General features: G+C 33.5%; 1 long non-coding RNA gene across 2 annotated transcripts; it reads right to left on the reverse strand.

Annotated features, from left to right (window-relative positions):
* Positions 1-465: 465 nt before the first annotated feature.
* LOC131507530 (uncharacterized) lies at positions 466-18,152 on the reverse strand. Of its 2 annotated transcripts, XR_009259544.1 has the most exons (3): positions 17,993-18,152; positions 2,651-2,769; positions 466-779 (listed from the first exon to the last, which is right to left on the reverse strand). It is a non-coding gene; the product is annotated as an uncharacterized LOC131507530 (long non-coding RNA). The 2 variants fall into 2 exon arrangements; XR_009259545.1 differs by lacking the exons at positions 466-779; positions 2,651-2,769 and adding an exon at positions 16,193-16,439.
* Positions 18,153-23,895: the final 5,743 nt, after the last annotated feature.

The raw sequence follows: 23,895 nt of genomic DNA on the forward strand, positions 1-23,895 counted from the left end.
CCTTAGTTATGCTTATCTTACTATCCATTAATGTAAAAATTTTATTTATTTTATTTTTTATTTTTTTTAACGTTTATTTATTTTTGAGACAGAGAGAGACAGAGCATGAACAGGGGAGGGGCAGAGAGAGAGAGAGACACACACACAGAATCTGAAGCAGGCTCCAGGCTCTGAGCCGTCAGCCCAGAACCTGACGCGGGGCTCGAACTCACGGACGGCGAGATCGTGACCTGAGCTGAAGTCGGACGCTTAACCAACTGAGCCACCCAGGCGCCCCAAGAAATTTTAAAACACAGGTTCTTTTAGCCCACTTGTAGAGATGCTTATTCAGATGTAAAATGAAGCCCAGATGATCACCAGTAATAAGACCAGTCTACCTCATTAAATCTTAGTCTCTAACAGAATGGCAACTTCTTCTATGGATCTATATATTTAGTGCCCTTTCCTTCAGGACTCTCCTCCAACTCATTTTCTGTGATCTAACGCTGTTTTCTTAAGGATCCTGAACAGCTATTCAGTCCCTTCATACTTTCCTAGAAGCACGTGTGTTTCTATAACTCAGGTCTCTTATCTCCATACAAAGTAAATACCCGAGTGTACACTTAACAGCTTTCTCCATAGAACAAATTTTCTTTAACTCATATATTTCAGGGGCACTCCTAGGTGGGTTTAAAATATGGCAGCGCTTCCATTTTCAGCCAGGACAGCACAGATTATTTGAATCCATCTTTGAACCAAACCTGTGTTTTTCTCTTCTTTTAATTAGCTACAGGGGATTCCTGGGAGAAAACAGATTTGAGTTAAAGGGTATCAGTGCAACAGACATATGTGACATAATCATTGATGCCATCTGTACGAATGATTTATTCACGCCATCTGAACCACCTGGACTTCAGCTGAGAATGTGCCACTTCTATAATGTGGTAGATTGCTTCCCCACCTATGCAATGTTATGTTTTGTAGACTTGATAACACCCAGTTAAGGACGGGGTGCTCCAGTCACATCAACACTTTTTTCATGACCAGATCCTCAATGTCACCTAGGTAGGTGACATAGTATGCTAGGAGTGATTTTTCAAAATAGTTTGATGGAGAGAGCATGGCCTTGATTTATAATGTTGAGGATTTGTTCAGAAATCTCTCCTGCTCAGGGCTATACTTCAATCTGGCTATTTCTGAGACACTCAATAAATAAGTCTGAGAAGTATTACAGTTGGGTAAATGCTGCTTCCAAAATTCTGAGGGGCCCAAACATCACTGTGAATCTTACTGATAGTGGGTGTTAGGTATAGTAACTTGCCTTTTATTTCACAGGGGATAACCTCTCATGCCCCAGATTATTAGGCTTCTAAAACTTTACCAATGTGGCAAAGGTATCCTCAATCATATGCCACAAATGACAGAGCAGCCTATACTGAAGTTTGTATATTTTCAATGTACTTTTTTTTTTCTCGGCTTCATCTAAAATGGCAGTCCTCTGAGTTACACACTGTGGTCGATGTCCACATCCTAATCCCTAGAACCTGTGGTTATGTTACATTACAAACCAAAATGAAGCTTGCAGATCCTTCAAGTTAAGGATCCTGAGATGAGAAGATTATTCTTGATTATTTAAGATCATGGAGTCTTTATAAGAAGGAGGCAGGAAGATCAAAGTCAGTAGTGGAAGTTGTGACAGGGAGTCAAGATGTTAGAATGATGCCAGGAATAGGGTCAGGAGCCAAGGAATGCAAGTGATCTTGGAAAGCTGAGAAATGTAAGAAAACAGATTTTCTTCCCAGTAGGTTCAGAAGAAACCAGCCCTGCTAACACCTTGACTTTAACCCAGCGACAATGATTTGGGGCTGTAAGATAAGTCTTTAAGCCACTCATTTTGTGGTGATTGTTACAGTGGCAATAGTAACATACCCATTTAACGCTTGGAGCTGTATTTCTAAGTATAATGGAAATTGGCATTCCAAACCCTAAGAGACCTACCTGAAGCTACCCTTCTTTTCTGGTGTAGAAAACATGTTCATTCTTTACCTTGGAGGGAGTATCTCAGAATGTCCAGATCTTTGGGCACCAAAAATTTTATCTAAAATACAATACCACTAAACTTTCTGGTATATACTCCAGATTATTCAGAGTACTTGTCATTTTCTGTCATCAATACAATAGACCAGTATATTCTCCTTGGTAAATGTCAAGACACTTAAGTTTCCTTTGAACTCTATTGTGACAGAAAGCAGGGGATATAACTTAATCCTTGGCAAAAGGTAAATAAATATATATGTGTATACTATTCATCCACAGCGAATATGCTTTTGATCCTCTTTACTGAAGGAGATTAAAAAGAAGAGATCCAGAGAAAGATCCACACATTAGACCTAGAGGATATGTAATCTATTAAAATAAAGTTAACACCTCCTCTATCGCAACTGTGACTGGAGCTGCTCCTTGATACGCTTTAGTTATTCAACAGTATATACCATGGTTTACCCTTCCTTTGCAGTAGTAAGAAGAGTTCATTTAAAGGGAGTATGGAATCCCATCACTCTTGTATCTGTTGTCTCTGAGGTTGTTACAAATACCTAGCATGCATTTGGGATATATCACTGGTTTTGATTTACTATATTGGCCACGTAATGAGTACAGATTAAGCACTTACACTTAGCTTCTCCTCCCCCAATGGCTCTTTACTCTTCAGATCAAGGATTCATGGGAGGCTCTACCAGGTGCTAAGAATATCCATGCCAAATAGGCATTCCTAAAGAAGGACAATAACCCCTATAAGACAAAATTGGTTTAAGATTTATTTTATTATCTGGTATCCAATCACCTCTGTACTCACGGAGGACTATAATGTTTTGTTTTTGCTCTTGTTTTGCATTTGTTAAATTCCCTGACATCGGTTCAAACTTGATATACCTATATTTATTCTGGATATTCCTCTTTCTCTCAGTGTATACTAATGGAAAATATGATACATGTATTGTATACACTTGCATTGGTATTTCAGAATCCTTCCTCTTGGAGATTAACCTATCCTTTAAATTATTCCCTCCAGAAGCCTGGCTCAGATTTGGAAATATTATGGGGTAATAAGGTTTATTCATTACAGTGTCCAATAACAAGTTCTGCTTATCACAAGTAAGCGATTTATCCAAGGTTACTCAACTATTAAGGAGCAGGGTCAATATTTGCCCTCTAGCAGTCTAGATTTAGAGCTTCTGACCCAAAGCACTATACCATACTGCTTTTCCAATGAAGGGGGAGAGGTGCAAATAAAAACAGAAAAAAATGTAGCATATTCACTAAGGTATTGGGAAATTATGGTACTGTAATTATATAGCCATGAAAAACAACAACAAGTTCTAAATTCACTGATCTGTGAAGATGTTCAAACAATTCAGTGAAGCGAATCAGGATCAAAAAATTTAGGATATTATAAGTCTATATTTATAAATATGCATAATTATATGTTAATTATATATAATTATAGTCACATAATTTAATGTGAAAATGTATGGAACCTACTATAATTGGTGATAAAAACTGCAAGATATTTTTTAAAAAGTTTATCTGTATAAGAAAAAAAGAGCATGAGACATCCTTTAGGTCAATAGAATACGGCTGTAGGATAGGAAAAGTTAACATGATTTCAAGGAGGAGACAATGAGTCAGGATAGAAGAAACTATCAAAGATTCAAGAACCATGATAAAAGTAACAAAGAAAATTATTACATGTGAGGGATTTTTCCTCAATATTATACATATAATAATTTATTTCATCCTCATAACAATCTCATATTAAAATATTCTTGTCTTTATTTGCTACTTAGAAACTTGAGGCTCGAGGCATCTGAGTAGCTCAGTTAGTTAAGCATCTGATCTTGATTTCAGCTCAGGTAATGATCTCACAGTTTGTGAGATTGAGCCATGCATTTGATTCTGTACTGACAGCCTTTTGGGATTCTCTCTCTCCCTCTCTCTCTCTGCCCTTCCCTTGCTCTCTCTTTCTCTCTCTCTCTCTCTCTCTCTCTCTCTCAAAATAAATAAATAAACTAAAAAAAAAACCAACTTGGGACTCAAAGGAAATAAATAACTTATTCAGACACTTTATTTCATGAGCTCATGTTTTACTCTATACTACAGCATGCTGCTTTCTTATGCTGATATACTTCAACAATGCCAATTCCTTACCCTCAAAATCCACATCTACCGTCCATATCTGAAACTCAATACTTCATCAAATTTATTAAAGGCTCCTTTCAGTATTTTGATTTTTTTGAAAGGCTATCAGTGAAATTATTTTGAATACACAGTTAACTTGGTCCATCAGATAATGTACCAAAGGACATTAATAATTAAAAATATCTTTACATAAATATTAGTTACAAATTGGTATTTGTAAATGACTTAAAACAATTTTAAATGAAATGTTTTAGATGGGTGATTTATATGTGAACCATTATGAGAAAGATCAAACACAGAGTATCACAGGAAGGAGTTCTAAAATTACACACTTTGGAAATCAATGTTGGATCTCACTTTGCTTCCTAGACTTAGGAACAGCAGTTTCTGTCTTTAGATTGCTGTAATTAGCACTACCCTCAGATGCTCATTTACACCTTTGGCAGTCAAAGATGGGAAACTTGACTTTCACTAATGGTGTGTTGTAATCACACCAGCTTGGAGCTTTTTCTTTCCTCTGATTTTTGTTGATAATATTCACAGCAATCTTTTAAAAAAAATCAAAGTACATTTCTCTGAGTTAAAGGTTTTTTTTTTTTTTTTAATTTTTTTTTCAACGTTTTTATTTTATTTTTGGGACAGAGAGAGACAGAGCATGAACGGGGGAGGGGCAGAGAGAGAGGGAGACACAGAATCGGAAACAGGCTCCAGGCTCCGAGCCATCAGCCCAGAGCCTGACGCGGGGCTTGAACTCACGGACCGCGAGATCGTGACCTGGCTGAAGTCCGACGCTTAACCGACTGCGCCACCCAGGCACCCCTCTGAGTTAAAGGTTTAACTCAGAGAAACTCAGGAGTACACGGTTAATTTTAATTGATTACCTTTTGTTTCTTTACTTTGTTGCTAGTCTCAGACAAGTACTAAGAAAAAAATAAAACAAAGCAAAAGAATGTATGATTGAAGAACAGTTTCTTTATATGTATATAAACTAAGAATTTCACACAAATACAGATTATTAAATAAAAAGTGTTAAGACATAGCAAAAATCAAAGAAATCTCACTATACTATGCTGAATTAGAATTTAGAATTATGTTTGTTAATATTGTACCTTATACAAGAGAATTTAGTTATCTAACTCCACTTCCAACAATGACCAGCTTCACTGGTATTTGTACACTGGAAAGTTGGGGGTAAATGGAATTTAATGCATAGTGAAATCTGAAATAAGAAGGACTGTTCACTGAGAAAATATGTTTGTCATTAAATTCCTCTTCCATTCTTAATACCATGATGATAACTACTTTTTAAGGTTTTCAAAGGTTAATTTCTGTTGTTCTTATATAATTGTGAAAGCGTTATTCAAATGGTTATATTCATCTGATTCATGCCAAAATAATGCTATCTGTTAATGAGCATGGTCATTAATCTTGTATTGGAATGCATTGTGTGTTCTCAAGGTGGCTTTGACAGGAATACATGATTGTGGATGCTGATTCTCAAAAACACAATACTTACTATTTAGAAATAGTAGATGATCAAGAGAATATAGATTAGAATACTAGAAGAAAGAACCGTAGTGATGTCTTTAATAGATAACACACTGCAGACCTATTTGCCAAGTGCAGGGAATAGATGAAGTCTTTCTGCAATAAATCATAAAGGCTATCAAACCTGAAATAGGAGCAAAGTTTAATAATGATTTCCACTATCTGTACACCTTCACTGCAACTCATTCACAAAAAAAAAAAAAAAAAAAATAGTTCAACTGGTAAGGTCTTTACTTTCTTTTTGATAACTGAGTCTCCTGGTGGGGAGAAAAAGAAACTAGAACACTGCTGTTCAGTTTCTAATTCTAGCCATTTTTCTATTTTTCCGATTGAAGAAATTATTAACTTATATGGTATTCCTTTTTATCCCTTCAAGGTTAAATTTCCTTTGGCTTTAAGACTGGTGTTGCTGTTATCACTTAGTCTGAATAAAATCAGACATCAGAATAGATATTTTATTTGTAGAGAGACAGAAAAGGGCTGAAGAAGAGAGTCCTAATGTTCTTAAAAATGAACAGGCTATGTCAAGTCACCCTAGAGTGATTTATATTTTGGGAGGGTAAAGCTGGAGAATAATAAGATATGTGAATTTTGGACTTTGCAAAATAGTTTAAAAATATTACAGAAGTGATAGGAATAAGACCAAAGCAGGGGACTGAAGCCCATAAAGAGGAACTACAAGCTCTTAGAGTTTTGCCTTTATGAAGAGAAGATAATAAAAGAAAACATGGTAACCATAAAAGTGATTTTTCATTGACAAAATATGTGCAAATTATATGAAAGTATGGAGGGCACGTTACCAAGAATGAATGAATAAGTGACATCAATCTCTAAGAAAAATATAAGGAAATATAAATCTCAGAATGATCTGTTGTTTTTGGTTCTGGTATTATTCTTAGCATTTATTACTGCTTTTTTGTTTATTAGGTTCTTTTTAATTTAATTTTTTTATTTAAATTCAAGTTGATTACCATACAGTGTAGTCTTGGTTTCAGGAGTAGAACCCAGTGATTCATGTCTTACATATGACACCCAGTGCTCGTCCCAAAAAGTGCCTTCCCTAATGGTCATCACCCATTTAACCCATCCCCCAACCACCTCCCTTCCAACAAACCTCAGTTTGTTCTCTGTATTTAATAGTCTCTTCTGGTTTTCTTCCCTCTCTGTTTTTATCTTATTTTTCCCTCCCTTCTCTTAAGTTCATCTGTTGTGCTTCTCAAATTCCACATATGAGTGAAATCATATGATATATGTCTTTCTCTCACTTTATTTCACTTAGCATAATACCCTCTAGTTCCATCCACATTGTTGCAAATGGTAAGATTTCATTCTTTTCCATCACCAAGTAGTATTCCATTGTATATATATATACCACATCTTCTTTATCCATTCGTCAGTCAATGGACATCTTTCCATAATTTGGCTGTTGTTGATAGTGCTGCTATAAACATTGGGATGCATGTTCCTCTTCAAATCAGCATTTTTGTATCTTTTGGTTTTGTTTTTTAAGTTTTATATTCAGTGTAAAGCACAAAAGGGCCTATCATTCTAGGCTGATCATTTAACTCTGAATTAATGGAAAATAAACCTAACTACAGAGATAAAAGTTCTATAGTCTGAAAACTATAGAACACTTGTGAAAGAAATTGAAGAGGACACAAGAAAATGGAAAAGTGTTCCATTCCCATGGTCTGGAAGAAGTTCTGTCTTTTCTTTCAAGGGGACAGCAATTCAGACTTAAAAAAAATTGGAAAAAAACAAAACTTTGGTAAAGTGAATTCCCATCCCCAGTCCCATTCTCATCAAGTTGATGAAGACAATTTTTTTTTTGTCTGACATATGTGCAAATCTCTTTGTCTAGACCTGTTCTGGCCGTGTTCTACATGTGGCTACACAAATTTAAATTTTAATTAGAAATAAATAAAATTTAGAAATAAGTCCTTTGAAAAATGCTACCCAGATTTCAATGCTCAACAACCACCTATGACTACTACTTACCATGTTGGATGGCAGATATAGAACATTTCTATCATCATAGAGAAGTCTATAAGCTGGTCTAAATGAACTAAGATCAGGTTACTAAGGTGTAAAATTTTGGGAATTTATATTCTTTCTATTTATGAGTATTAGAGTAATGCATATTCTATTATTCCATTTCCAGAATTTTCATTTTTTCAAGCTTAGTCAAGAATGAAAATTATTTTTACTAATTTATTTTGTAAGTCAAGCCACTAATCTTAGATAAAATTCTAGAATGTATAATTACAAGGGCAGTTTTCATGTACCTGAATGAGAATAAGTGTTCTTAATCCATGGTGATTTAGATTTCTAAATCGGTAGATGAGGAAAATACATTTAAAATAATGTATTAAGACTTGAATAAAACATTAAATTATACTTGTGGGTAAGATTTAGAAAAATGGAATGGGATCTAGAAGAATTGGTGAGTTAGTTTCTGGTTTAACAATTCTACTCAAAGTAATGTTTATCGAACTCTTACAGGTTCCAAAATTTGTTCCTGAATATGGACTATTATCCCAACTTTGAAATGAGGAAATGCACACATAGGCAGTTAAAGCAATGTGTCCAAGGTCATACATCTAGTAAGTAATGAGAGTAGTTTTCTAATTTATGTGATAGAACATAATGCTTTTGTGGATAATAATTAGCTATCATTACATGTCAGCATAGTTATTTAAACAAAATGAAGAATCTTATCATTTCATAACATGAAGCTCAAAGACCAAGTCTGTTATATGACAACAGAATTAAGATTCCTAAATATATAGACAGTGAAAAGCAATGGGTTAAATAAATGTAATAAGGAGAAATGAATAAAGAAAATTTAATGTGTTGTTACTAAGTTTTAGCCATAGTCTTTTTAAAATGAAGTAAATCTGTAAACTTTTTAGTGCATATTAAATTAAAATTAATCAAACATGAATTTAGTGCTTAAGTAATCTAAAAATATATATTTATGGTTAGTCTTCAGATTAAGAGGTTTCATAGATTTCACTAACCTCCAAACTGATTAATTTTGTTAATGTAAGAAGAAGGACCATTACCATGGTGTGGCCATATAAAATATGAGTAATTTTACCAGGACACATACTATAGAGTATACATCATTAATTTTTGGAGTGTAACAAAGCTCAAATGTCAAATATAGGTTGGTTTGAAAACTAGGAGATTTGAAATAGAAACATTAGAGAAATAAATATGATACCTTTGGTGGAAATTTGAAAGATGATCTATGAAAGAAAAAGTGAGTTTATTCAATATGAACACAAGGTGTAGAAAAATTAGTAAGTGAACATTTTAATAAGGACAGAATTTATCTTAACAGAGACAAATGTTTTTATCATGCAGTCCAATGAAGATATAGGAAAATTTAAAAGGTTGTGACTTTCCTATCCCCATGATGCATTATGCATAAACATATAACCTATTCACACATAATCAAAAAATTTTGTTGAGAGACAATCTGTATGTGAAGTGCAGTTCACCAGTTTCCTTTAAAAATTGTGTTTTTAGGGACACCTAGGTGGCTCAGTCAGTTAAGCGTCCTACTTCTGCTCAGGTCATGAACTCATAGTTCGTGAGTTCAAGCCCCACGTGAGGCTCTGTGCTGACAACTCAGAGCCTGGAGCCTGCTTCGGAATCTGTGTCTCCTTCTCTCTCTACCTCTTGCCCAATCACACTTTGTGTGTCTCTCTCTCTCTCAAAAATAAACATTTAAATTTTTTTTTAAAAAAACCTGTGCTTTTATTTTGGTGGGGGGATGATTTTTAGAATAAGCATGTTTACTCATTAATATTAAAGAAGGGACTGATTAGATCAAGCACAAAGATGGATAAACTATCTAAAGTTTCTTTAGATTTTAATAAAAATAATTTTACATACATAGTTCAATTACAGTACCATGAATCACCAGTTTTTGCAACTGAAATATTTATCAGTTTATCTACATTGTATCAATTTATTACAGATAATCATTGCTAAAAACCTTTTGTTTATCTCAAAGATCTCCAAGATTTACAAAATTATACATAATTTAGAAATAGTCCAAGATTTATTATTGTTTTATTGAATTTGTTTCTTTTTAGAGAGATTGGGAGCCAGTGTGTGTGCACGTGATTTGGGGAGGGAAAGAGGGAGAGAGGGAGAAGGAGAGAAAGAATCTTAGCAGGTTCCATGCCCAACATGCAGCAGGGCATAGGATTCAATTTCACGACTGTGACATCACTACCTAGGCTGAAATCAAGAGTTGGACACTTAAACAACTGAGCCACCTAGACGCCCTCATTGCCTCATCTGACATTGATTATTCCCAGTGGTGTATAAGTAAAGATTTTAGAAAATATATAATAATTTAAAATATTCAAAGAAATAAAATATTCTTTATTTCTTTAGAAGCATATGATTGGTAATATTGAAAGTGCCCAAAAGTAGAGCAAGATATGTTGAAATGAGGTCAAACACATTTCACCTGGTGACAAAAAAAACAAACAATTCCTTGCAGATAACTTGAGCCTGAAAAAGACACTAAAACATACTCTAGGGGTGCCTGGGTGGCTCAGTAGTTTGAGCGTCTGGCTCTTGATTTTGGCTCAGGTCATGATCGCAGGGTCATGGGATCCCACTCTGTGCTGAGCGTGGAGCCTTTTTAAGATGGGGGTTGGGGGAGTGGGGAAAGTGGGTGATGGGCATTGAGGAGGGCACTTGTTGGGATGAGCACTGGGTGTTGTATGGAAACCAATTTGACAATAAATTACATTAAAAATTTCTTCTTTCTCCTTCTGTCTCTCTATCTAAAAGAAAAAAAAACGTGCTTGTCCTCTCTATATTAAATAAATAAATAAGAAATAAAATGTACTCTAAATACATCCTTATGTCCTATATGAGATAATAGAATCAATTATCTTCTGAAGTACTTTCTTATGAGCGCAGAGAACCAAAACATAGTGCCCCACTTCTTTTCTTTTACAATGATGACTTCCTCAAGTCAGTTCATCAGTTCTGCCCCAGTTTCAACTAATCCACTTTCTCCAATTGTCTTTGTATCCTCAAGGTATCTAATGATTAGGTGTAGCCAAGTGGAGAAAGTGTATTAAAACAAGTCATGCTTGCCAGTTAATGTTATTCAGGAAACTTTTGTCACTCACAAATAAAATGTACAGTATTGATTATAACTGTCTTAATATTTTTCTTTTTTTTTTTTTGGTGTATGTGAGTGAGCCTCTAGACAACTATTTAATCAAAATTTTAAAACTTTCTTTTTATAGAAAGTTTGTTTGATAAGTAGTGGGTTTTATCATCTAATATTACTGTCAATAAAACACAAAACATCTTTAGATTTCCACCATAAAGTAGTTACACTGCCTTTATTTTTTGTTAATAAAGTAAATTACATTCAACAAATCATATTCTGGTAAATTAACATTTTTCCTAATTACTTAATATCTGAACATATCAAGAGAGACATATTTTTCTTTGTTTACTTCTCAATAAAGCTTGATAAATGGTTCTACAACATAAAGAAAGATGTTTTATATTTCCTATGTTTATTTGGTCCTTTTAATTTTTTCCTTGGACAATAATATTCATATTATTTTAAAACTGGCATATTATTAAGATAAAAATGAAGTCTATTTTTTTGTTACAACATCTAGTCTATTTTTTAAATTTATTTTGAGAGAGAGAATGACTGAGTGGGGTAGGGACAGAGAAAGAGAGAGGGATAGAGAGAAACTCAAGCAGGCTCTGTGCTGTGAGCCCAGAGCACTACTAGGGCCACAAACCCACAAACCATGAGATCACAACCGGAGCTGAAACCAAGAGCAGGTTGCTTAACCTGCTGAGCCACCCAGGTGCCCCATTTACTCTATTTTTTTTTACGTTTTATTTATTTATTTATTTTGAGAGAGAGAAGGAGGGATAGTGTGTGTGCAAGCACATGTGGGGGTGGGGGGACAGTGAGAGAGGGAGAGAGAGAGAATCCCAAGCAGGCTCCAGGCTGTCAGCATGGAGCTGGATGAAGGGCTTGATCCTACAACCATGAGATCATAACCTGAGCCGAAATCAAGAATCTGATGCTCAGCTGACTAAGCCACCCAGGTGTCCCTACTCTATTTTTATTTTCATCTCTTCTTTATGCTCAGGCTTATTTAATTTCACTTTTATATTCTTTCCTTAAAATGATTAGAAAATATAACATTAAATAAATAATTATAATTCAAACTACAAGTGAAAAATAAAGACAGACAAAGGCAAATAATGGTATGTTTTCAAACTGCAAATGATGAAGTAGTCCTTTTAGAAATGAAAAATAAAAGGAGAGCTAGAATAATATTGTCCTTCCACTTTTCCTTTTAGGCTTTTAAAGCAAATCTCAAATATCACTTCCTCCATGAAGTTCTCCCATATCATCCAATTTTCATTTTCAGCAGGAAAGTGACATGTTCATGGATTTAATATTTTTCCTGTGTTTAGGTAAATGAGAGAGCTGAGCCTTAACTGTGCTATTCTATGAACTGAAGGCTCAATGTTCTGTAGTCAGTAAGTGGTAAAGTGAGCATTGCTTTTAAAGTATACGCTTTTTCTAGGTCTAGCATGTTTTATGTTAAGAATCATGTGTACACAATTTTATCCTTCTATATGTCTGGTTCATCTGTAAATGATCCCGCTAGTACTAAATGTGAGCATGTGACTCAGACTTAGGCTATAAGGAAAATCCAGCTCTCTATTACACTGATTGAATCATATATCGGTATATGCTTTTACCAGGGCTAGTCAGACTTTCCCCTGATATCTCTACTGGTGGTAAAGGGGGAAAAATGCCTATTCTTTCTCTGTATTCATCAATTTTAAGGGGTGGAGCTCCGGGTAATAAGAAGAGGGGAAATCATAGGTACAAAGTCTAATAAGAATGAAACATAGCAGAAGTGAGCAGAACTAAGCCATAAATAAAGATAGAAGAGAAAAGCAAGTGAAACATTTCTGTGCCCCAAATCTAAGATACGAGCCATGTTGAAATCTCCAATTATAGTAACTGATTCTTTCTTCTTTTTTTTTAAGTTGGTTTCTGGCAACCATCCAAAGAATGATAAAGCATACTATTAGTTGACAGGTTCAAATTACTGAATGTTGAACAGAGTACCATGCACGTATTATCAATTCTAGAGGAGAAGTCCACGCACTTTTGTCCATCGCATCTTCATATTAAAGTCACCAAGAAAACCGATGCAGCCGAGCACAGAATGGAACAACGCTTTACCTACATAGACGAGAAAGAGCAGGATCTGTTCTAGTAGTGAGCATCATCCTCCATGGTCAGCGGGTAACCCCAGCAAAGACACAGGGCAATTGTCCTAAGCACCCACCGCCATCTTGTGACCTGTGGGGTTGGCCAGGTGCCAGGATGCTCACACTTAAGAGAACAAGAGTAGTAATTGAGCACAAACGGAGAGAGACACTTCCACACAAAGTGATAAGCATACAGGCTATGCGAGTTATCTCTTGGTAAGAAAAGTGATCCAGGCCCAAGTTTTATTCTTATGCAGTAGAATGTATGTGTGGTAGATATCTAACGATTCTGTGCATGAGACTGCCTTTCCCAACTCTGAATAATATAATTTTAATAATAGTATGTTTACTACATCATATTTTAAAAAAACAACATGTCTGGGGCTTTAATTTTCTTTTAACATTTTTGTCATAAATTATCCTTCCCCAAACCACAATATTAAACCCATCATAAAAGTGTGTGATACGGCATTCTATATGGCTTTAACAAAACCTTTACTAAAGAACATAGATGGTAGACCATATTTCTGAAAAATAATCATTACATAACAACAAGCTTCAATAATCTTAAAGAAATACTGCACTCATACTTTCAAGGTCATACTGCTATATGAATACATAGATGCATGTCTATCTTTGCAATAAACTGCAAATTCTTTGAGGGTCATGGCTGAAAATTGTTTATCATTATATCTCAAATAATTAGCATAGTACTTATATAAAGTGTGTAATTTTGCTAAGTAGGAATAACAGAAAGATGGCATTCTGTCTAGGGTGCTCTTTACTGAGTCTTGCCATCACTGCATATGAGATCCTTAATTATTTTTAGGTTTGGTAAAAATTTTATGAGTTTTAGTAGTTTTAAGCATTATAAAGAACATCATGCTGTGGTCCTCTGACAACTTGCTATCACTTGGTACCACATTATTACATTGTAACTGTAGTTTGTTCTTTTCAACTGGTGCAATATATTTCATAATACCCCCAAATTTCTTTATTTGTTTCTCTGTTGGTAGTCATTTGTTTTATGCTCTTGCTATTACAAACATTGCTATTATGAATATTTTTATAATTTTCTTGTGGTGCAGAAATGTACCAAATGCATCTTTGGTATATGCCTGGTTGAATCATAGAATTTGGGAATGTTCAATTTTAAGAGATAATAATGCCAAGTAGGTTTCCAAAGAGATTAACCAACTGACAGCAGCGTTATATAAGAAATCTACTGATCCGTGACACTCTTAATATTAATAATCCAGTGAGATTCACTTACTCAGGAAACTATAGGAAACTACCTGAAGGAAGTTCTTATAGCAAAATATTTAGGTGACTACGAAAAAAATGATTTATTAAAAGTATCACAGTTTTAAGCGAAACGCATAATATATATACTTTAATAAATGAATAGATAGATAAATAACTTTGCCTGCCTTCAATGACATTATCTTAGAATATATCCCAAATCAGACATGACCCTTTTCTTCTCCTTAAATTGACTGTGATTCCTTAATTTAAATAATGACACAGAAATTTCTATACACCAAAAAATGTGGATCAAAGTTTGTTGTTGTTTTTCCACTGCTATCCTCCATTATAGCTTACAGAAGGCAGCCTTAGTAAACATTCAAATATTGTACAGTTTTTCCACGCCATTGTAGGGAGATTCTAGTTTTTAGAGAATAGTTCAGGAATGATGCTCTGTTGATTGATGGATTGAAACAAAAGGCTTTCCCCTGAACCTACAGCTATGCTCCGTAGGTGTAAGTGATTGCTTTGAAGAGAAGTGTTCTCTCTCATCTGCTGCCTCTCTTGAGGCAGAAAAGATGTCTTTGTTAATATATACTCATAACTATGTCACTTTGAGGCAGTTTGACTGGATAGGCTACCTTCAAAAGATAGATTAACCAGCAAAGAAGAGTAATTCTATACAGAACTATCTCTCCCAAAACAATTACACAAATATTACATGTTTAATTTTTGTAGTATCTACATACTGTTATTTGAAAAAAAAAAGGATACAGCAAATCTTACTGTAGTTAATAATAAAGATCACAACTTGCTAATTCTATTTATTTCCATAGGAAAGAAAATATAAATGAAGCATTGTGTCATAAGTATAAGGAAAGCACCAGGCTCATAAGTAAAAATTGAACAAATATTTTTCTAGGATCTAGATATACAATCATTTTACTCTACTCTATATTTATTTGCTTCTAGGTTCAAATACTTTTCTTTGTCAAAGCTGGATTTTATTTTTTGTGTTTATTTTTGTTTTTATCACATGGTAATAGTTTCTAATTATTAACTACAAAGTGTCTTTGTCTTTGAGTCTGAAAATTCAAGTAGAATCTTTATCACTTTAATTATCCAGGAAAATTTTCCCCAAATTCCTGGTTAACAACTTGATTTCTTAAACTGGCAATGAATTTTGACTTTAATATGAACATTCTTTATCTGATATATACTTGTTGCTATGTTATCTTTCTCCATGGTATTTTAATGATTGAATAGAATAATATTATCTCATTTTAAATTACTTTTTAGGGGCACTTGGGTGGCTCAGTTGGTTAAGTGTCTGACTCTTGATTTCAGCTCAGGTCATGATCTCACAGTTTGTGAGTTTGAGCCACATGTCTGGCTCTGCTCTGACAGCACAGAGCCTGCTTGGGGTTTTCCTTCTCTCCTCTCTCTGCCTCTCCCCTGCTTGTGCTCTCTCTCTCTCTCTCTCTCTCTCACTCCCCACCCCTCAAAATAAGTAAATATTAAAAGATTAAATAAATAAATAACCTTTTGATCAGAATCCCAGAAGAAAACAGCCTCTATATCTATATTGGGTATCACAATTTTCTTTCTGTTTTATGTCATTACACTTTCCTCCCATCAACCCACCATAGTTCAGGTGCGTTATGGTTAGTTATTCTAAATCCATAAATGTAGGAATTACATAGGAATACAATAGCACTTCAACAAATAATTAATGATGAATGAAACAAATTTAAAAATGAATAAAAATAATATTTGCTAGCTTATATTCCCCAAAACTTTAATTTAATGAATAATTATAACTGACTGTGGTTCTATAGTCTCTTTTGTGTGAATTACATACAGTACTCAAGTGAATTCATCATATCTACAATAGAAGTTACAATGATCAATCTCACAATTTAGAAATGAAAACAGTTTACCTAGTCATTCTACTTCCGGGTATATTATCCAAAAGAATTGAAAGCAGGATATTAAAGACATATTTGCAGTCCCATGTTAATAGAAGCACTATTCATGATCGTCAAGAGGTAGAAGCAACTCAAGTGTCCATTGATGGATGAACGAATAAACAAAATATGGCAAGGATGTGGAGAAAGAGGGATCTTCTTATACTGTTGGTGAGAGTGCAAACTGGTGCAGTCACTCTGAAAAACAGTATGGAGGTTACTCAAAAAGTTAAAAATAGAACTACCCTATGGTCCAACAACTGTACTACTAGATATTTACCCAAAGGATACAAAAATATTAATTTAAAGGGATACATGCATCCCAATGTTTACAGCAACATTACTGACAATATCCAAATTATGGAAAGAGTTTAAATGTCCATTAACTGATTAATGGATAAATAAGATGTGTATACACACACACACACACATATATATATATATATACCGACAATATCCAAATTATGGAAAGAGTTTAAATGTCCATTGACTGATGAATGGATAAATAAGATGTGTATACACACACACACACATATATATATATATATATACCGACAATATCCAAATTATGGAAAGAGTTTAAATGTCCATTGACTGATGAATGGATAAATAAGATGTGTATACACACACACACACACACACACATATATATATTACTCAGCCATAAAGATAAAAAAGAATGAAATTTTGCCATTTATAATGACACGGATGGAACTACAGAGTAGTATGCTAAGCAAAATAAGTCAGAGAAAGACAAATACAATATGATTTCACTCATGTGGAATTTAAGAACCAAAACAAATGAACATAGGGAGAAAAAAAGAAAGGCAAACTAAGAAATGGACTCTTAACTATAGAGAACAAACTGAGGGTTACCAGAACAGAAGTGTGTGTGGGGGGGATGTGTTAAACAGGTGATGGAGATTAAGGAAGGCACTTATGATGAATACCAGGTGTTGTATGTAAGTACTGAATCACTAAATTCTAAACCTGAAACTGATATTACATTGTTTGTTAATAGCTGGAATTTAAATAAAAACTTGAAAAAAAGAGTATTTAGAAAAAAACAAAATCAAAACAAAACAAGATATGGTTGTATATATACATATATATGTATATACACATGCATACACATACACACATGCATATATATATATACACACACACACACATACAATAGAATATTAGTCATAAAAAATGAAATCTTTCTGTTTGCAAAAACATGGATGGAGCTAGAGAGTATTATGTTAAAGGAAATATTTCAGTCAGAGAAAGAAAAATACCATATGTTTCACTCATATGTAGAATTTAAGAAACAAAACAAATGAGCAAAGGGGGCCAGAAAAAGAGAAAGAGAGTAAGAGAGGGAAAGGGACAAACCAAGAAAAAGACACTTAAGTATAGAGAACAAAGTGATGCTTGTGAGGGGGGAGGTGGTCGGAAGGTGGGCGAAATATGTGATGGAGATTAAAGAGTGCACTTGTGATGAGCCCCTGGTATTTCTCGGAAGTGTTGAATCACTATATTGTACATCTGAAACTAATATTACGCTGTATGTTAACTAACTAGAATTTAAATGAAAACTTAAAAAAATATATGATATGCGCATATAATGGAATATCATTCAGCCTTAAAATGGAAGGAGTTTTTATAAGTGAAACTTCAAAACATTATGGTAAGTGAATGAAGCCAGTCACATAACACAAAAGCAGACAACCAAAACCATGCAAATATTGTATGATCCCACTTACATGAGGTATCCAGAGTAGTCAAATTCATAGAAATAGAGAAGAGAATGGTGGTTGCTAGGACCTAGTGAAAGGTCAAATGAGGAATTTTTTAATGGATATGGTTTCAGTTTCACAAAATGAAAAAAAATTTGGAAGTTCATTACACAACTATGTGAATACACTTAACACTGCTGAACTGCACAGTTAGAAGCGGTTAAGATGCTAACTTTTATGCTATGTGTTTTATACCACAGTTTAACAAATGAACAATATGAGAATGCATGGGTTTAAAAGGTTAGAAGTTTTAACTGTATAGTATAAGTTCACAACACTTTAGAGGTTTTGGATCCTGAAGTAATATATATATATCTTTTTCAGAATCCTGCAATGTCAATTTCTCATAATCAATTCTTTCTGAAATCTAAATTAATTTTTGAGGTTTTCAAGGTTTCAATTCTTTTATAGTTTTATTTATTTTCTCTGCTAAGTATTAAACTTGAAGTTCCCCTTAAACAGTCCCTGCAGTAATGTTCAAGATTTTATTGAGGGTAATTTAAAAATTTTCCACACTATTAAAACTAGAATATTGAAAGCATATTATTGTCATAAGAGGTAGTATTAAAATACAACAGAAGTGGTTTAATTGGCATGTACATTTTAACTTTAAAAATGATTGCTATAACACTTAATTTCAATGAATTTCTTTTTCTAAGCAAATTAAATAAAGGGTATACTTCTTTTACAGGGTCTGAGATTTACTTAATATCTAACTCTAGGGAATTAGTGCAATGTGTTGAGAGACATCTTTAAAAGCTAAATTGCCAAAAGCAGGCATCTGAACAGCTCTTCCAATTATGGTTATGTGTGAATAAATGTGTTGAGTGAAAAATAATATGAACAATTGTTTAGTTATTTAAACTTGTTCCAAATTTTTTTCATATTAATAGTTGTGATTAAATAGTTCATGTAACATTTATTCACTTGTCAATTAAATACATTTTATTTAGTCATAATTTAACTTTCATCAGAATTGAATGAAGTGTCATGCAATGTTTTTAGAATAGTTTCCTTGCACAGGAGTATCAAAACCACATGAATAATACAATGTATACTAAATGAATAAGAAAATAATGAATAATATCTTAAACACTTGAAAACTAATTTGAATTCATTTTAAAGATGAATTTAGAAATAATTTTCTGTTGTAATTCTCATCTTCTTTTAGAAAGACAACAATTGAGAAAATAATCAAGTGCCTTCAATGTTTTAACAATGATAATTATGTTTTCCACAGTAATTGTTCCTATTAAAATATGGCCTTTATATAAGAGCCAATCATTAGGATGAAAGATAGTCTAGCAACAATTTATCACAATCTTTATGCAATTAAATCATAACTAAGATAATACATTTAATAATTAGGAGAGTTTTAGGAAAGCTTCAGAGAAAAAAGATTACTACATACACTTCATATCCATTCCTTCCACAATTACTACCAAAGATAAATGATTTCATAAGTTTCATACCTACAATTAAAGAGAATAGTTCACTTTAGTAAGCCAGAATCTGACTGAAGAGTTATAAACATGTAAACTATCCTGATTATGTTTTATTTGTTATAAATAAGAAAGATAAACATTTTTGCTTCCTAAAATTTTTACCGTCAGATTTACATATAATAAACAACAACAAAACCAGTGTTAAACCCTATCACTTCACTCAAACTTCTCTAATTCCTTTGCTTCTATTTGACTCAAAGACAAGTTTCTTTTCTAAAACCTTCCAATTTTATTTTTTTAATAGGCAAAAAATAATTCCAAAACAAGCCAAAACAAACTTTCAAAAAGAAAAGTTTTAGAACACTAAAATTAAGAGTTTGCTGAATCTAAGTTCACTACATTTTTGACACGCAACCATCTCCAAAGCCTCTCCTATGGAGCTGAATTCGCAGGTGGATAGCACAGCGTAATTGCACATTTCTGAAAACTCTTAAGATCACCCCCAAACATGAAGCTACAGCTGCAACTTTGTATCTGTCTTTAATTGTATAGATTTGAAGGGAGGACTAAATTACGACAATGTGATTAAATAATAGTGAGTAAATGGAGAAAATAAATATTGGAGCATATTTTTAGTATGTTGGTACAAATTCTGAGATTTTGAAAATGACAACACTTTAATCTGTAACTAGAACAAAAGAAATGTGGAAACAAAAAGATGGAAAATTAACAGCTGATTGTGCAAACTATAGGTAGTTATAATTGAGGAATAGACTTTTCCTTTAGAAAATGAGGAAATACTGTGTACACTTTAGTTCTTCATACATGCAGCATGTATGAGAGAAATAGAAAATTACACATATTTCTACCAATGTATACAATTTAAAAAAACATATCCAATAATATTTTGTCTTTTTGTCCTTTTCCATGTGTACTCACAGTACTACTATCATGAAAGGAAAAGACAAATACAATTTATATCCTTAATGGTATAGAGACTTCCAGCTAGTCACCACATGCATAATGTCTCTAAGACTTTCTTTTCTTTCAAATCAAATTATAAATTTCAATCCTACCCTATATCCTCATCTGGTAAAGACTGGGAGCCAACTCTATGACTCAACTCTATAAGAGTCATCCCACTCTTTTCCCCTCTGCTAGTTTTCCTTACTAGTGCCTGGGCTCCGTTACTGGGGTATCAAAAGTCTTCATCTCCAAGGTCTTCAGAGCAACCTCTCCCATTCTGGACCACCTTCCTCACATCCCTCTTCTCCCTAATCTATCTCCTTTTGTGATTCAGGCTTTCCCTCTTTGTCCTTTGGATCCCTGGTTTCCTATCAGACAGCACTACAAATCTGGTCATTGGAGATTTGGAAAGGTACATGGGAAGAAGGAGAAATAAGCCATTCCAATGGCCAGGTTTCTTTGGAAAATATTTCTTCAATGTAATTATTAGCTACCTGAGTGTTCACTATAAGCTAAGCACTACACTAACCCCTTTATGTGAAATGACGCATTTAATCTTCACAATTCTATGATAATAATCTTATTTTCACCCCCATTTTATAGATAAAAATATAATTAAATGAGTTTATATCTATATCTATTATATAGAAATTATATTTATTATAATATTCCTATTATATAAATTATTATATATAAATTATATTTATGTATATAATTTATTATAGATAAAAACTAATTAAATAGCCCAAGGTCACACAGTAAATGGCAAATCCAATATTTGAACCTGAGAATTCTGTCTTTGCCATGCAAATTCTTCACTGTCCTATGGTACTTCTAATACTGACCTTTCACACAAACATTTGTTTAAAAACATGTGAGTTTTATAATGCAATTCTATTTTGAATTTTATACTAAAAGATTGCTTGTCCACAGCTTTCAGGATGGCCTGATATTTGCAGGATTGCTGGGGTGGTGGTGGTGGTGGAGGGAAAAAGAAGGGAACACATCTGGCACATAGCTGTATCTCTAAGATCTGTTCAGTAGTTGTCAAGCAACTGCATTATTCAAAGGAAGAGTCAACATTTGCTACCTTCAATGAAATGTCCAGATGTGATAACTTTCACATATTAATTGAGTTCATCTCTTGGGAAATAAATAAAATGAACATTCACTTTCAGTTATTGTATATTTCATTACTTTTTGTTTTGAAAATGGTGGTGTCATACTTGAAATAATATTGTGTTCATTTATCAGTTGTACACTATCCCCATTGTTGTCAAACTATTCCATTCTAGCAACACTCCAAACCCTACAAAAAGCTCCAGTTCTTTCCATTTCTTCCCATATTACCATAGTCCTTAGTGCCATTTCCTTAATATTTGCTTATCTTTCTATTCATTAACATTTAGATAATGCCTTATGTGACTTTTGTATAAATCCCTTACTCAACTAATATATATAATTGTTATATCATTTTTCATTCATATGTAAATACATATTACATTGTGTCCCCACAAGACCATGTGATATTTGAAGTCATAAATAATGTCTTATTACATCACAGTCCCTATAATTTCTACTTATATTAGACCCTACATTCCTGTGGTTAAAGTGAAAATAAATTATAACTTTCTCTAAATAAGGTAATATAAGAATGGTATTTAGTTAAGTCTTCTATATACAGATAAATGGTATTCATTATTAATTATTAATTGGTATTTGTAATAACTTAAAATGCAAGATTTTCATAAATGTGTATTTTATAATGGCTTCAGACATTATAAATAACTTTGTTTCCCTTTTTTATAAGACTCTTATCAATATCACTTACTATGTCAAATGATGGAGATACAAAATTGAAGAGGGAAAATCCTGAAATTTTTGATCATGTAATCAGTTTGACCATGTAATGAAATCATTATCAACTATTTTTAAAATAAACACAAAATAGTAAGTCTGGTAAATTCTATCCAGAGGGGAATATGATTTTATAAAAGGACATAAGAGTAGATTTCACATAGAGAGATCAGGGTAGCATGACCTAACCAGCACATAATGAATAAGCTAAAATAAAAAAAAATTAAAAAAAAGAATAGGCATTAACGAAATAGGAAAAAGAAGGTTTATTATGCACAGGTGATCTGTGTCAGGAGGTGCCACATTATATTGTGAAATATGAAAAAAAAAACTACTGGCTGAAATTTTTGGCTCAGTATCTGTTTCTGAGACGATATAAACAATACACATAAGGAATGGTGGGAGTGCATAACAGTGCATGTGTTAATTCAGGCATACCTCCGAGACATTGCTAGTTCATTTCCAGACCACTGCAATAAAACGAATACAGCAATAAAGGCAAATCATCTCTTTGGTTTCCGAGTGCATATAAAATTATGTTTACACCATGCTGTCGTCTGTCAAGTGTGCAATAGCATTGTCTGAAAATATAAGGTGCACACCTTCATCGAAACATACTTTGTTGCTAAAAAATACTAACCATCATCGAAACTTTCAGTGAGTCATAGTGACTGATCATAGATCACCATAACAAATATAATAATAATGATCAAGTTTGAAATATTTTGAGAATTACCAAAATGTGACACAGAAACACAAGGTGAGCAGATGTTATTGGAAAGATGGAATCAATAGATTTGTTCAATGCAGGGTTGCCATAAACCTTCAATTTGGAAAAAAAAATGCAGTATCTGCAAAGAGTAACAAAGTGAAGCACAATAAAATGAAGTATGCGTGTATACCTTTGGAAACAACCTTGAAAAGAGGTAGAATGTAAGAAAGTATGCATTTAAATATGTATCTGTGAGCAAGTCCGTCCTCTTTCTTCAAAGTTGGAAAATGGTAAATAGAGTAAACACTATTCTCAGTAGAATATAAAATCTGGTGGTTTCCTCTTTCTATTACTTTGATCTTTTGATCACTTCCTGTCATATAATACCAACCAGGTTGTTCCTGGATCTAACATATAGCAAGCAGTTTTTTGACCTTCTTTTTCTCATCAGCAATTTCTTGTCATCAAAGTGGCTTTCCTTCAAGGTAAATTCTGGATTTTAATGGGATGTATCAAAATAGGACCATTTGAGAAAAGTTTAATTACAAAGAAATATTTTATAAATGTCTATGTGAAGTAACTGAATGGATAGTGCACTACACCACAGCTAGAGATACTAGAAAGGAAAGGATTACCATGGTTATATACAGAGAAATTCCTATGGAGCAGTCTACCTTGACAGGACCAGTTACCACTGAGCTAGTGAAAGAGCCAAGCTGACAAAGGGGCACAGGAGAACTGAGGAATAAATGTCCTGACCTCACTTTCTATCCACCCTCTGGTCTCCTATCGTACCCAGTACTCCAAGTTAGCTGAACCCAACAGGAATCTAGAGAGCAGGGAATCAACTCATGAAGTCCACATAACCTTCCTCGTAGGGCACAGATGTG

Source organism: Neofelis nebulosa, chromosome 3, assembly GCF_028018385.1.
Source record: "Neofelis nebulosa isolate mNeoNeb1 chromosome 3, mNeoNeb1.pri, whole genome shotgun sequence".
NCBI classification, from domain to species: Eukaryota; Metazoa; Chordata; class Mammalia; order Carnivora; family Felidae; genus Neofelis; species Neofelis nebulosa.